At 36.2% G+C, this 17,663-nt stretch overlaps 1 pseudogene; it reads left to right on the top strand.

The window, feature by feature from the left end:
* Positions 1-16,028: 16,028 nt before the first annotated feature.
* On the top strand, positions 16,029-16,963 carry LOC122200332 (annotated as a pseudogene).
* Positions 16,964-17,663: the final 700 nt, after the last annotated feature.

A 17,663-nucleotide genomic window follows, 5' to 3' on the forward strand; every position in this document is an offset into this window, starting at 1 on the left:
AAAGAAAAAGAAGTTTTTAAAAATGTGGATAGGTTAAGGATCTCTTGGACAGCATCAAGTTAACACATATTTGCATTGTAAGGGTCCCATAAGAAGGAAAAGAGAGAAAGGGCAGGAAACTTATTTGGAGAGATAACTGAAAACTTCCTTAACCTAGGGAATACAATAGACATCCAGGTTCAGGAAGAACAGAGTTCCAAACAAGATGAACCTAAGGAGGTCCACATAATAATACATAATAATTAAAATGTCAAAGCTTAAAGATAAAGAGAATTTTAAAAGCAGCAAGAGAGAAGCAAGATTACATACAGGGGAAATCCCTCAAGGCTACTAGCTGATTTTTCAGCAGAAGCTTTGTAGACCTGCAGAAAGTAGCATGATATAGTTAATGTGCTGAAAGGAAAAAACTTGCAACCAAGAATATTCTAATCAGCAAGGTTATCATTCAGAATTGAAGGAGACACAAATAAAAGTTAAAGGAGTTTATCACCACTAAATCAGCCTCACAAAAAAATGTTAAAAGGATGTCTTTAAATGGAAAAGAAATGACCATAATTACAAGTAATGAGACTATAAATAAAATACAAAATATGACAACATATACATAAACAGTGGAGAAGAGAATAAGAAAAAGGTTTTTTTTTTTTAGAATGTGTGTGTTTGAACTTAAATGACCATCAACTTAATATAGACTTATATATCCTTAGGATGTTATATATAAACCTCATGGAACCCAAAACTAAAAACCTGTAATAAATACACAAAAATATGAAGAGAAAGAGAGCTAAACATAACACTACACAAAGTCATCAGTAACAAAAAAAAGAGAGCAAGAGAAGAGAAAAATAAACAGAGAAAGACAAAAACAACCAGAAAACAATTAATAAAATGGCAATTAGTACAAACTTATCAATAATTATTTTAAATGTGAATGTTCTAAATGCTCCAATCAAAAGACAAAAGGTGGAAGAACAGAATTAAAACAAAGAAACAAAAACAAGACCTATCTATATGCCACCAATAAGAGACTCATTTCAGACCTAAAGACACATATAGACTGAAAGTAAACGGCTTGAAAAACATTTACTATACAAATGGAACAGCAACAACAAAAAGCCAGGGTAACAATACTTATATCATAGAAATAGACTTTAAAACAAAGATTGTCAATATATGCAAAAAAAGCATTTGACAAAATACAGCATCATTTCTTAATAAAAACCCTCAAGAAAGTCAGGATAGAAGGCACACTTTAGTATCATAAACACCATATATGAAAGGGCCACAACTAATATCTTCAATGGGGAAAAACTGAGAGCTTTCCCCCTGAGATCAGGAACACGACAAGGATATCCACTCTCAACACTGTTGTTTAACATAAAGTTGGAAGTCCAAGCCTCAGCAATCAGACAACAAAATGAAATAAAAGGCATCCAAACTGGCAAACAAGATATCAAACTTTCACTTTTCACAGATGACATGATACTCTATGTGAAAAACTAGAAAGACTCCACCAAAAAGCTGCTAGATATATGAATTCAGCAAAGTTGCAGGATGTAAAATCAATGTACAGAATTCAGTTGCATTTCTATACACCAATAATGAAGCAACAGAAAGAGAAATCAAGAAATTGATCCCATTTACAATTGCACCAAGAACCATAAAATACTTAGGAATAAACCTAACCAAAGATATAAAGGATCTGTATGCCAAAAACTATAGAAAACCTATGAAAGAAATTGAAGAAGACACAAAAGAATGGAAAAAACATTCTATGCTCATGGATTGGAAGAACAAATACTGTTAAAATGTCTATACTACCCAAAGCAATCTACACATTCAATGCAATGCCAATCAAAATTGCACCAGCATTCTTCTCAGAACCAGAACAAACAATCCTAAAATTTGCATGGAACCTCAAAAGACCCCAAATAGCCAAAGTAATGTTGAAAAAGAACACCACAGCTGGAGGCATCACAATCCCAGACTTTAGCCTCTACTACAAACCTGTAATCATCAAGACAGTATGGTATTGGCACAAAAACAGACATATAGACCAATGGAATAGAATAGAGAACCCAGAAATGGACCCACAAATGCATGGCCAACTAATCTTTGACAAAGCAGTAAAGAGTATCTAATGGAAAAAAAAGACAGTCTCTTTAGCAAATGGTGCTGGGAGACCCAGACAGCAACATGCAGAAGAATGAAACCAGACGACTTTCTTACACCTTACACAAAAATAAACTCAAAATGAATGAAAGACCTAAATGTGAGACAGGAAACCATCAAAACCCTAGAGGAAAAAACAGGCAACCACCTCTTTGACCTCAGCTACAGCAACTTCTTACTCCACACATCTCTGAAGGCAGGGGAAACAAAAACAAAAATGAACTATTGGGACCTCATCAAGATAAAAAGCTTCTGCACAGCTAAGGAAAGAATCAACAAAACTAAAAGGCAACCGACAGAATGGGAGAAGATATTTGCACATGACATATCTGGTAAAAGGTTACTATCCAAAATCTATAAAGAACTTACCAAATTCAACACCTGAAAAACAATTAATTCGGTGAAGAAATGGGCAGAAGACAGGAATAGACACTTTTCCAAAGAAGACATCCACATGGCCAACAGACACATGAAAAGATGCTCAACATCTCTCATCATCAGGGAAATACAGATCAAAGCCACATTGAGTTGCCACCTCACACCAGTCAGAGTGGCTAAAATTAACAACTCAGGAAACAACAGATATTGCCAAGGATGTGGAGAAATGGGAACCCTCTTGCACTGTTAGTGAGAATGCAAACTGGGGCAGCTGCTCTGGAAAACAGTATGTAGGTTTCTCAAAAAATTAAAAATAGAATTTTTAATTCTATGACCCGGCAATAGCACTACTAGGAATTTATCCAAAGGATACAGGAGTGCAGATTCATAGGAGCACATGTACCCCAATGTTTATAACAGTGCTATCAACAATAGCTAAATTATGGAAAAGGCTTAAATGTCCATCAACTGATGAATGGATAAAGGAGATGTGGTTTCTATACACAATGGAATACTACTTGGCAATGAGAAAGAATGAAATCTTGCCATTTGCAACAATGTGGATAGAACTGGAAGGTATTATGCTAAGTGAAATAAGTCAGTCAGAGAAAGACAGATATCATATGTGGAATTTGAGAAACTTAACAGAAGACCCCATGGGGGAAGGGAAGGGGGAAAAATAGTTTCAAACAGAGAGGGAGGAAAACCATAAGAGACTCTTAAATACAGAGAACAAACTGAGGGTTAATAGGAGATGAGAGGGAGGGGAAAATGAGTGATGGGCATTGAGGAGGGCACTTCTTAGAATGAACACTTGATGTTGTATGTAAGCAATGAATCATGGGAATCTACTCCTGAAACCAAGAACACACTGTATACGCTGTATGTTAGCTAATTTGACAATAAATTATATTTAGAAAAAATAAATAAATAAAAAGAAAAGAAAAGAAAAATTCATCCTAGTAAAAGCCAGTGGAAGAGGCTTAAAATTATGAATATTAATTTAATTCTTGTCCTATCTTTCTTACCGTTGTTGGTGAACATTGCTCTTGGGTGAGCAAGTTTCCAAGTGCCTCAAAACAAATAAAATAATAATAATAATAATAATAATAATAATAATAATAATGCAAAACCTGTAATAATAGACAAAGAAGGGCATTACATAATAATAAAGGTAACCACCCAGGAAGATATAACAATTGTACATATCTATGTACCAAACACTGAAGCACCTAAAAACATAAAGCAAATATTATGGACATACAGAGAGAAGTTGATGGTAATAAAATAATAGAATGGAATTTTTTTAATGTTTATTTATTTATTTTGAGAGAGAAAGAGAGAGAGCAGGGGGCACAGAGAGAGAGAAGAGAGAGAATCCTCAGCAGGCTTTGCATTGTCAGCACAGAGCCCAACACGAGGTTCAATCTTATGAACCTTGAGATCATGACGTGAAGCAAAATCAGGAGTCAGACACTTAACCAACTGAGCCTCCCAGGCTCCCCAGAATAGGATTTTAATACACCAGTTACATCAGTGGATAGATCACTCAGAAAATAAATAAGGAAACAATGTTTTTGAATGATACATTAGATCAGATGGACATAGTAGATATATGCAGAATATTCCACCCAAAAACAACTGAATACACATTCTTCTCAAGCACACATACAACATGCTCCAGGATTGATCACATGTTCGGCCACAAAATTCTCAGTAAATTTAAGAAGACTCAAATCATATCATGCATCTTTTCCAACCACAATGGTATGAAACTAGAAATCAATTACAAGTAAACACACAAACACACACAAGAAGGGTAAACATGCTACTAAAAAACGAATGGGTTAACAAAAAATCCAAGTAGAAATAAAAAAATACATAGAGACAAATGAAAATCAAAAAACATGTCCCAAAACTTTGGAACACAATGAAAGTAATTCTAAAAGGGAAACATATTTGTCTTTCTCTGTCTTATTTCACTTAGCATTATACTCTCTAGCTCCATCCATGTCATTGCAAATGACAAGATTTCATTCCTTTTAATGGCTGAATGGTATTCCATTGTGTATATATACCACATCTTCTTTACCCCTTCATTATCAAAGGACGCTTGGGCTGCTTCCACAATTTGCTATTGTAAATAATGCTGCAATAAACATAGCAGTGTACATCCCTTTGAATTAGGGTTTTGGCAGTAAATATCCAGTAGGTGATTACCAGATCATAGGGGTAGTTCTTTTTTTAATTCTTTAAGAAACTCCACACTATTTTCCACAGTGGCTGCACCAGTTTCCATTCCCAGCAGCAGCGCAAGAGAGTTTCTTTTTCTCCACATCCTTGCCAACACTTGTTTCTTACATTTTATTTTAGCCATTCTGACAGGTGTAAGGTGATATCTCATTGTGGTTTTGATTTGCATTTCCCTGATGATGAATGATGTTGAACATCTTTTCATGTGTCTGTTAGCCATCTGCATGTGTTCTTTGAAAAATGTCTGTTCATGTCTTCTGCTCACTTTTAATTGGATTATTATGGGGGCGGTGAGTTGAGAACCATATAAAGTTCTTTACATATTTTGGATACTAACCCTTTATCAGATATGTCATTTGCAAATATCTTCTTCCATTTTGAAGGTTGCCTTTTAGTTTTGTTGATTGTTTCCTTTGCTCTGCAAAAACTTTTTATTTTGATGTAGTCCCAATTGTTTTTCTTTACTTTTGTTTCCCTTGCCTCAGGAGACACATCTAGAAAAATGTTGCTATGGCCAGTTTCAGAAAGATTATTGCCTGTGCTTTCTCCTAAGATTTTTATGGTTTCAGATCTCACATTTATATATTTAATCCATTTTTTAAATTTATTTTTGCTTATGGTGAAAGACAGTGATGCAGTTTCATTCTTTTGGATGTAGTTGTCCAGTTTTCCCAACACTTATTTGAAGAGACTGTCTTTTTTCCATTGGATATTCTTTTTGCTTTGTCAAAGATTAATCATCCACACAACTGTGGATTTACTTCTGGGTTTTCTATTCTGCTCCAGAGAGCTATGTGTCTATTTTTGTGCCAGTATTGTACTGTTTTGATTACCACAGCTTTGTAATATAACTTGAAGTTTGAAACTGTGTTACCTACAGCTTTGCTTTTCTGATTTCGCTCATGTGGAATGTAAGAAACAAAGAAACAAAGAGAGAGAGAGAGAGCAAAGGAGAGAGAGAGAGAGAAAGAGAGAGAGAGAAACCAAAATACAGACCCTTAACTATAGAGAACAAACTGAGGGTTACCATAGGGGAGGGGCGGGGTGGGGGCAAGATGGGTAAACAGGCAATGGGGATAAAGGAGTACACTTGTCATGATGAGTGCTGGGTGTTGTATGGAACTTTTAAATGTGTGTACCTGAAACTAATATAACAGTGCATGTTAACTATACCAAAATTTAAAATAAAAATTAAAAAATATAAAGTTTTTAATTTAAAAATAATAAATAAATAAATAAATAAATAGGAAATACATAGCAATAGAGGCCTACCTCAAGAAAGAAGACAAAGCTCACATAATCTCACCTTACACCTAAAGTAATTGGAAAAAGAACAAAGAAAGCCCAAGGTCAGTAGGAAAAAGGAAATAATAAAGAAATAAAGAAAGAAATGACAGAGACTAAAAAATCGACAGGAAAGATCAATGAAACCAAGAGCTCACTCTTTGAAAAGATAAAATTTAAAAACCTGTAGCCAGACTCATCAGACAGAGAAATACAAATACCATATGATTTCAATTATATGTGAAATCTAAAAAACAAAACAAACAAATAAATAAACAAAAAGCAGAATCAGACCTGTGCAGAAAATAAACTTATGGTTGCCAGAAAGGAGAGGGGTGGGAAGGTAGGCAAAATCAGTTAAGGAGGTGGGAGATACAAACTTCTGGTTATGGAAACAATAAGTCATAGGAATAAAAGGTAAAGCACAGAGAATATAGTTAATGGTATTTTAATAGCATTGCATGGTAATAGATAGTAGCTACACTCGTAGTGGGCATATAGAGTTGTTGAATCACTATGTTGTATACCTGAAACTAATGTAACATTGCATATCAACCATATTTAAAAAAAGACAACCCACAGAATAAGAGAAATATTTGCAAATTATGTACCTGATAAAGGACTTGTATCTAGAAAATATAAAGAATTTTTCCAATTCAACATATAAAGACAACCCAATTAATAAATGGGTAAAGGATCTGAATATACATTTTTCCAAAGAGGATATACATATGTCCACTAAACATGAAAAGATACTCAATCTCATTAGCCATCAGGAAAATGAAAATCAAAACCATAATTACATACCATTTTATTCCCTCTAGAATTGCTATAATGAAAAAGGCAGGTCAATAGCAAGTGTTAATGAGGATGTGAAGAAACAGGAATCCTCATACACTGCTTGCAGAATGTAAAATGGTGAAGGCACTTTGGAATACAGTCAGATAATTTCTCAAAAGGTTTTAAAGACTTACCGTATGACCCAAAAATTCTATTCCTAGGTATACACTATATATATATATATATATATATATATATATATAAAAGTGTGTGTGTGTATATATATATATACATACATATATACATATATATATATACATACATATATATATACTAGTGTGTATATATACACACACACACTAATATATATATATATATATATATATATATATATATATTATATATACAAAACTGTTACTCAAATGCTGATAGCAACATTATGCATAATAGACAAAAAAGGAGTCAACCCGAATGTCCATTAATTGATGAATGAATGGATCAATAAAATGTGGTATATCAATATAATAGGATATTATTAAGCAATAAAAACAAATGAAATACTGATACACACACTACAACATGGAAGAACCTTGAAAACATCACACTAAGTGAAAGAAGCCAGTGTCAAAAAATCACATATTTCATGATTCCATTTACATGGTATGTCCATAATAAGAAATTCTGTAGAATCAAAGAGTAGATTAGTAGTTGCTTAGGGGGCGGGTAGGTTGGGGGGCTTGGGAAAAACAGGGACTGGTAATGGATATGGGGTTTCTTTTTTGGGGTGACAAAATGTTCCAAAAATTATGATGATGATTGTATAACTCTGAATATATTAAAAGCCATTGAATTTTACAGTTTAAAAAAAGGAAAAGGAAAAAAATCCCACAAATTTCCAATATTTGGAATGAAAAAAGGATATCACTACAGGGTATACAGACTGTAAAAAGATAATAAAAGAAAATTATCAGCAGCTTTGTGCCAATAAATTTTACAACTATACAAAACGGTCAAATTCATGAGTGGCATAAATTATCAAAATCGATTATGATGTTTAATTTTATTTGTCAACTTGAATGGGCCATCAAATGCCTAGAAATTTGGTCACATATTATTGTGGATATTTCTGTGAGAATGCTTTTAGATGAGATTTACATTTAAATAAATGGAATCTGTGTAAAGCGGATTGCCCTTCATAATATGGCTGGGCTTCATCCTATCAGTTGAAGGCCTGAATGAAACAAAAAGACTGGTGTGGTGCTAAGCATGAGAGAATTCTCCAGCAGACTGACTCATCTAATTTGGCTTTATCTGATTCTATAGCAGATGGCCTTCAGATTTCAAGTGGAAGATTAGCCTTTTTGGATCTCAAGCCTGCCGACTCACCCTGCCAATTTTGGACTTGCCAGCCTCTCTATACCCATGTGAGCCAATTTCTTAATAAATTGATTGATTAACTCTAGCTAATACACTAATACAAAGAGAAAAAGAAAATCTGAATAAAGTTTCATTTATTGAGAAATTTTATTTTACAACCCTTCCACACACACACACACACACAAATTTCGTCACACATGATGTCCATAGTGAATTCTAGTAAACATTTAAGGAAGAAATGGTACTAGTTTTTCAAAAACTCAGAAAAACAGAGTAAAGTAAAAAAATCCTAAGTCGTTTTATAAGACCAAAATTACCCTGATATCAAAACTAGAAAAAAATATTACAAGAACTTTTCAGACTAATTTCAAAATCTTAGCAAATAAAGTATGTACATTTAAAGGGAAAATATAGTATTCCAGGCAGGATTTATTCCAGAAATGCAAGGTTGGTTTACCACTCAAAAATCATTTATTGTAACTTTTCACATTAACTAAAACAATTTTGGGAAACAGAATAAAGTCCAATTCTCCTTTCCAGATATTAATATATTTCACAAGGCAGTTGTAATAAAAACATTGTAGAACTGATTTAAAAATGGTCAAATACACTAACTTAGATAATGATGTGAAGAACAATAGATTCTTATATATGAGAATATAACAAATTTCATAGTTGACCACACAAATCAGTATTATTAGATATCTATTTCTAACCAGTACTAAATAACCTTTATTCAGTAAATTGTGTTGACAAAATGGGTTTCCCATTTGCAGAAAGCAAAGTTGATTGAATACTTCAGAAAAATCACAGGTAATATTTAAAATATTTAATAACTAGTATAACAAAATGACACTAACTGATCAAAGTGAATTGGCATCGTGACACATAACTAAAAACTATCAGCTTTCCAAATATGTAACCCTTAATTTCTCGATCCTAAATACATAACAGACACCAGGGCAGTGGTGGGGACAGTCACCCAGAGACATCAGAATGCAGACTTTTATCAACTGTCTTAATGACCAAAATGACTATACCAGAGTAAACAACTTGATATCAGCCCCATGATAGCACAAACCATAAAGACATAAAAATAAAGATAAGACTTAAGAGCTTATAGAAAATACAGAGTAACAACTTTGGGACCTTGAGATGGGGAAAGAGTTCCTAAACAAGAGTCAACAGTAGGAAGTATCAGGAGAGATCTAGACAGGGTTGCCTATAGCAAAATTAAAGATTTCTATTAAAGTGGTAGTCATCAAAACAGTATGGTACTAGCACAAAAACAGACACATAGAACAATGGAACAGAAGAGAAAACCCAGAAATAGACCCACAACCCTTCAACAAAGCAGGAAAGAATATCCAATGGAAAAAAAATCTCTTCAACAAACGGTGTTGTGAACGCAGGACAGAGACATGCAGAAGAATGAAATTGGACCGCTTTCTTATACCATACCAAAAATAAACTCAAAATGGGTGAAATATGTAAATGTGAGACAGGAAACCATCAAAATCCTAAAGAAAAACACAGGCAGTGACATCTTTTACCTCAGCCGTAGAACCGTCTTACTAAACATGTCTTCAGAGGCAAGGGAAACAAAAGCAAAAATGAACTATTGGTAAAAGCCTTCCACACAGTGAAGGAAACAATCAACAAAACTAAAAGACCACCTACAAAATGGGAGAAGATATTCACAAATGACATATCTGAAAAAGGGTTAGTATCCAAAATCTACAAAGAGCTTAATGGGGTGTCTGGGTGGCTCAGTCAGTTAGGCATCTGACTTCAGCTGAGGTCATGATTTCACCACTCATGAGTTGTAGCTCCTCATTGGGCTCTGTGATGACAGCACAAAGCCTGGAGCCTGCTTCTGATTCTGTGTCTCCCTCTCTCTCTGCCCCTCTCTCGCTCATACTATGTCTCTCTCTCTCTCAAAAATAAACATTAAAATTTTTTTAAAATAAACATTTTTTTAAAAATTAAAAGAAAGAACTTATCAAACTCAACATCTAAAAAACAAATAATCCAGTTAAGAAATGAGCAGAAGATATGAACATTTTTCCAAAGACATACAGATGGCCAAAAGACATATAAAAAGATGTTCAACATCACTCATCATCAGGGAAATACAAATCAAGACCATGATGAGATACTGCCTCACACTTGTCAGAATGACTAAAATTAACATCACAGGAAACAACAGATGTTGGTGAGGATGTGGAGAAAGGGGAACCCTCTTACACTATTGGTGGGAATGCAAACTGGTGCAGCCACTCTGAAAAACAGTTTGAAGATTCCTCAGAAAGTTAAAGATAGAACTACCCTATGACCCAGCAATTGCACTACTAGGTATTTACTCAAATGACACAAAAATACTGATTTGAAGGGGCACATGCACCCTGATGTTTACAGCAGCATTATCAGCAACAGCCAAATTATAGAAAGAGCCCAAATGTCCATTGACTGATAAATGGAAAAATATGTGGTATAGATAGATACATGTAGATAGATGATGATGATGATGATGATGATGATGATGATGATAGATAGAGATTATAGAGATACAGATATAGATATAGACGATATAGATGATATAGACATAGGTATATACAATGGAATATTACTCAGCCATCAAAAAAGAATGAAACCTTGGGGCACCTGGGTGGCTCAGTCAGTTAGGTGTATGGCTCTTGATTTTAGTTCAGGTCATGATCTCATGGTTCATGAGATCGAACACCACATTGGGCTCCATGCTGTAAGCATGGAGCCTGCTTGGGATTCTCTATCCGCCCCTCTCTCTTTACCCCTCCCCACTCTCTTTCCTTCTCTCTCTCAAAATAAATAAATAAACATTAAAAAAAAAAAGAATGAAATCTTGCCATTTGCAATGACATGGATGGAGCTAGGAAATAAGTCAGAGAAAGACAAACATATGATTTTGCTCATGTGTGGAATTTAAGAAACAAACCAGAGGAACATAGAGAAATGGAAAAAAAGAGAAAGAGAAGGATGCAAACCATAAGCAACTCTTCACTACAGAGAACAAAGGACAATGTTCTCTATACATTGGGGTTGATGGACAAAGGTGGATGGGAAATGGACAATGGGTATTAAGGAGGGCATTTGTTGTGATGAGCCCTGGGTGTTTTTTGTAAGTGATGAATCACTAAATTCTACACCTAAAATCAATTTTACCATATATATTAACTAACTAGAATTTAAATAAAAATTGAAATAAAAAAGTACATCATGTTCAAAAATAGACAAATGTGTGACAGATTAGGAGAGGATGTTAGCAATGTCTAAAACAAGAATTAAATGTTCTAAAACTTAAATTTTTTCATATAAAATTATGTACGTTATCAAGAAAAAAGAAGAGCAAAAGTGAGTAAAAAGTATAAGTAGATAATTCAGAGAAAGGAAAACCAGAATGACTAAAAACTTTATTTAAAAAACACTAAGCAGGGAGCCTGGGTGGCTCAGTCAGTTAATCATCCGACTCTTGATTTCAGCGCAGGTCATGATCTCACAATTCACGAGTTCAAGCACATTGATAATAAATGATTTTATTATTAATATTAATAAATAAAAACATTAGCATAAAGCTATATGAAGGGCATGATATTAGTATATAATAATGTGAAAAGTGTGGCTATCTCAGTTCAGGGCACCAAAGTCCCCAAAGGAAAATAAATGTAGGCTTCATGTTTCACAACAATTATTAAGTTAAAATCAAATTACATTTTGTAAGGTCTCATTGTAACGAAAATACTTTCACATGGGTGTCCTCTCTGGAAAATGCGTTTCATTTCTCAATAGGTAAAATTGTTGTTCATTTCACTTTTATCATTATAATGTCATGGCTAAAGTCACCATAAGTGAGTATCTAACCATTCAACAACATGGACAGGCAATACCAGTCCTTCACTGAGAATGTGCTTGGAATCCACAAGAATGTGTAGACAAACTTAGTGCATCCTTGGAGGGAGATGATAGCATATATGTACACGAATGAATGCACAGTTGTATATGTAAGTCTTTGACATGCAGAGAAATAACCCACCTCAGACATATAAACAATATAGTGCCTCATAGGGCTGGGCTCCCAAAGGCTCCTTTTTCTCAGGTAGAGATAACCATCCTCTTCCTTAACTATATGCCTATCTATTCTAGAAGGGCCTCATGAGATTGATATTCTTGATTTCCATCTCCCTCTCAAGGGAACAGGAATGGACAGGTTCCCCCAAGGCAGCATCCCTAAGGCCACTGAGGTTATAAGAGTCTCAGCTTTACTGTTCAGATTTCCAACACCAGTGGAGCCAGAATCCATGCTGTAGCATCCTCTGAAAGTGAGTCTGTGAGGGAAATCCCAGAGAGGGACATGCGGGGCAAAGACACCAAGATTTGCCAGAAGGCAGGAGCCTTATTTCTTCAGTCCAGATGTGTATCCCTGTTGTTTCCTGAGTCAAGGGTGCTTGAGTGGTCTAAACAGAGGTAGTAGAGCCTGTGTCCTGTGTGACAAAAGGATCCTTCTTAATTGCCTTGACCACATCTGGGGTTTCATGTACCAGGGATATAGTTAAACTGACGCTTATCTATGGAAAATTAATCAATGTCTTAGGATAGCTGTAAAATGAATAGATTTTTTTTAAATTTTTTTAACGTTTATTTATTTTTGAGAGAGACAGAGACAGAATGAGAGTGGGTTAGGGGCAGAGAGAGAGGGAGACACAGAAGCAGAAGCAGGCTCCAGGCTCTGAGCTGTCAGCACAGAGCCCGACACAGGGCTCGAACTCACAAGCTGTGAGATCATGACCTGGGCCGAAGTTGGACTGTCAACTGACTAAGCCACCCAGACACCCCAAAAAATGAATTGATTTTTCAGTCTGAAGTCTGGAAATCTAGAGGCCACACAAGAGAAAATCTGTGTATATATACTTGATTCATCAGGGGGAGAAATAAACTCACTCTATGTCATGACAAAGATCAGAAAACAAAGATGCGTATAAGAGTGAAGAGAGGGAGAATAACTTAATTCAATATATTCTAAAAGCTGAAATGCTAATACTAGAAAAAGCTTCCGGGGGCGGGGAGCAGGGGGATGCTTTTCTTTCTGTCTCTGGATCCAGTCTAAATTTGAAAGATAGACTGGTGGGAATATTTCACAAATTTATCCAAATACCATGAGGCTAGGCAATCCTTTTCATCCCCTCCAAATCTCCAAGTCTGTGTTTCCAGGGTGTCATAACATAGTTCCATCCTGGAGACTGGGGTTAATTCCATAACATAGTTCCATCCTGGAGCCTGAGTTAATTCCCTGCACTGGTCTCCAGCTTCAACTGGCTTCCTCAGCCTGTCCCTGATGGAAGCAAGAAGTAACTAGCTTTGGGGCCTCAGTCTTACTGTTGCCACAGAGAGTCTCTCATTGCAGAGGAAGATTGAAAAAGGAAAAGAAAAATATATATGTATATCCAAGTACTTTAGCCCTAGAGCTGAGTAGATACTCATTGCTTGTTGAATAAATTATTGGTTGAAAAAAACAGAGAAAGGAGAAAAATAGAAAAAAAAAGACTTAAAAATAAGATGGAAAATTATTCCTTTGTGCTCTCCAGGCATTCTATCTTAGTGCTGGAAATAAGCTTTCCAAGACTGCTCAGAAAAAAAAAATCTGCTTCTTCTAGGTTTCCTTATGGATCCTCTTTTCCTGCAGTAGAGGTGTTTCCATGTGGCTGAATCCTCTAGAAATCAAGCAGGGATCCTACATCCAGTTTAACTACAGTGAGATTTGAGGTCGAGCTAAGAATGATAGTGCTATAACGTTACTACATAAGATGTGAGCAGAGAAGAAGCTGGAACAAAAAATTAAGTGCAAAAGACAAATCCTGACAGGAGGAAGTAGTGTCAGAATTTGACGCTGAAATTTGCATGTGCTGGGATAAAATTAGCTGGTATAACAGCAAGTCTACCTTGTATATACTGTCTCACTGACACAGATGAGACAACTTTCAAACCACTCTGAAATTTACCAAGGCATTGTTAACATATGCTGTCCTTAAAAACAGGAAAAGGAGTGGGAGCTTGTTTTGAAATTACTTTTGCTTCCCAAGACAGACACACAGTTCCTGGCAGACACTAATAGGACAACACTCCCTTGGTTTTGAAGCAGAACATCAAAAGGAATGAAGAGGAGTTGGCGAAGCAGAGGGTAATTCCTACTACCTTTCTCTGACCCAGCAATTCCCAGGGCCATTGGTAAGAAGGGTTGAGGTCTAACAAAAAACAAAGTGATCAGGACAGGAAGTGTGGGAGCAAGGACATACACAGATGAAAACAAATGTGTCATTTTAACAGCTACATCCAATGGCTTCTGATCATTGAAAACTAGTTTCAGTTCTTGGTTCATACTTCTATTAAAAATCCTTTCTTATCACCTCAGCCTCCATTCCAAAAATGCCTCGCTACTATGGTAATCAACTTTCAAAAATTGTTGTTACCCTAGGGGGATAGGTTTCTTTTTACAGAGATTGAAGAACGAAACACAATGTCATGGCATTATACGGCTCAGGAATTCTGACAGACTATCTAACCAATGTTCCTTTGCTGATTAGAAGTAGTACAGTATAGGTGGCTAAAAATTGGGTTTTAAACGAAATAGAACTTTGCATCTAGACTGAGTATTATTGTAAGTGATCTTGGAATTTTCTCAACCTTTCTTCACCTCATTTCCCTCATTTGTAAAGTCAGGTAAGACATACCTCACATAGTTGTTTTAATCTCAAGTGAGATAATGCTCCAAATATAGATTAACACAGTGCCTAGTAAGTATTGAAAATCCATTGAATACACTGCAGACATTTTTATTTTCTTGTTAGCTAAACAAATGCAAAACAGTTAAGTTTAAATACTGAGGAAGCAGAGTAATTTCCACACATGGGATGACATCTGAACAGAACACCAGTGCCAGGTGAACAAATCAAGGGACCCTGCACAGCATGATTTTTAAGACTCCAGATATGCTGATCTCAAACATGTTGCAGGCATCTCTCACTGCAACAGGCAACTCTTTTTCATGACTTTCTTTGGACTTGCTTTTAAAAGTCAGCAGGAGAGGAGTCCTGGGAACACTTCACTTTCATGTGAATGAAGTTCATCTTCACCTACCCCCTCTCAAAATATTCTGCATACTGCTCTGTCATGATTCTTATCATTGTCTTTATATTTATCTAACCTTATCACCAAGGAAGGACTGTCACTTCCTTGAGAACAAAGATAATCTTTGTGTCTCCTGTATATAAAGGGTAAATAAAAAGCACACAGAAAGAAAGGAGTCACAACACTGAGCAGTACCTGCTGTGGAAACTGGGGACATTATCTAGGCAACTGGGTAGAGAGATTGAGAGAGGAATTACTGAAGACAAATCTCACCACCTTCACATTGCTGAAATCAGGGGGTCTATTTTATCACAATGTTCAAAAGTAAACATGCTGCTCCTAGCTAACTGAAATTACTAATTCGATTTTATAAGATTGTTTCATTAAGAAATTAGAAATATTCAGGAAATGAGGAGAAACAAAATTTGCTGAAGATTTAAATGAATTTCTTTTTTCTGTATGTAACATGCAAAATCCCCAGTTAAGGCAAAATAAGCTGATGGAGCCATAAGTTACATCCAATGAACTCGAATTTTTTTATTTCATTTTAACCACAGTCAGAGGTTAATTTTGATCCTAATTTTTTTATATCATCAAAGAAAATCTGTAGAAACAGAATCCACAAGATGACAACTCATGGAAATGACTCCACTAGGGTTTCAGACTTTCTCCTGAATTGTTTTGTCAGGTCCCCAGCTGGCAGCTCTGGCTGTCCCTGCCCCTCAGCCTCCTATTCCTCCTGGCCATGGGGGCTAATGTTATTCTCCTAATCACCATCCGGCTGGAGGTCTCTCTACACCAGCCCATGTACTACCTGCTCAGTATTGTCTCCCTGCTGGACATTGCTGTCTGCCTCACTGTCATCCCCAAAGTCCTGGCCATCTTCTGGTTTGACCTCAAGTCCATCAGTTTCTATGCCTGCTTCCTCCAGATGTACATCATGAACTGCTTCCTTTCCATGGAGTCCTGTACATTCATGGTCGTGGCCTATGACTGCTATATCTGCCACCCACTGAGGTACCCATCCATCATCACTGACCAATTTGTAGTCAAGGCTGCTGTCTTTATTTTGGCCAGGAATGCACTTCTTACTGTGTCCATTCCCATCCTCTCTGCCCGGCTCCATTACTGTGGGAGAAATGTCATTGAGAATTGCATCTGTGCCAATACGTCTGTCTCCAGGCTCTCCTGTGATGATGTCACCATCAATCGCCTCCTCCAGTTTGCTGGAGGCTGGACCCTGCTAGGATCTGACCTCATCCTCATCTTCCTCTCCTACACCCTCATACTGCGAGCGGTGCTGAGACTCAAGGCAGAGGGTGCTGTGGCCAAGGCCCTGAGCACATGTGGCTCCCACTTCATCCTTATCCTCTTCTTCAGCACCATCCTTCTGGTCTTCGTGCTCACTCATGTGGTGAATAAGAAGGTCTCACCCAATGTGCCAGTCCTGCTCAACGTCCTCCACCATGTCATCCCTGCCGCCCTCAACCCTATAGTTTATGGAGTGCGAACCCAGGAGGTCAAGCAAGGAATCCAGAGATTACTGAAGAAAGGGTGGTAATAAGGACAACAGGATCTCTGCATTTCTAATACATGATGACTTATAAATCAGTTAATGGAAAATTGGGTTGGAACTCATAGCTCAAATAAATTGAGATAGTAAGTTCAAGGAAAGAAGTAAATTTAAATCTGAAACAATTTCTTGACTCTATCCCTCTGCTTCAAATCCTAATGCTCCCCCAAGAAAAATCTCGCATTTCTCTGACTTTTTAAAAATTTTTCCCAATCTTTGGAGTTCTATTCTGTCCGAAATATGAGAACTCAGGAGGATGAACTCTATAGTTGAGAAATAAATCCCAGTTAATACTGTATTTACATTTCTATACAAGTAATTTTTTAAATATAAAACTGTGGGTATCAATGCCCTTGGTTGTAACATTGTTATTAATTTATTACTGTTTTTAACCTAGTTGCATAATGCAGTTGAAAAAGACCACAGTATTTAAATGTCAGGTCTGAATGATGAATAATAGGTAGAGTCCATAAGTAAATCTCTTTCCATTACCTCCAACTAAGCCAGTAATTTTCTTCTCTTCCCATCTTTGCCCAAGCAAAGACTGCGCCTTTTCTGGTGCAACCCTCAGAGGGCTAAGGCTCTTGCAAGAATTGCTCACATGTGGAGAAATGAGATTTACTGGGTTTCAGAGAAGTTATCACACAAAGCCTCTTCTTTGGTGTCCTCACACCAGTGTCTGTGCTTG

This window comes from Panthera leo, chromosome D1, assembly GCF_018350215.1.
Source record: "Panthera leo isolate Ple1 chromosome D1, P.leo_Ple1_pat1.1, whole genome shotgun sequence".
Taxonomy (NCBI): domain Eukaryota; kingdom Metazoa; phylum Chordata; class Mammalia; order Carnivora; family Felidae; genus Panthera; species Panthera leo.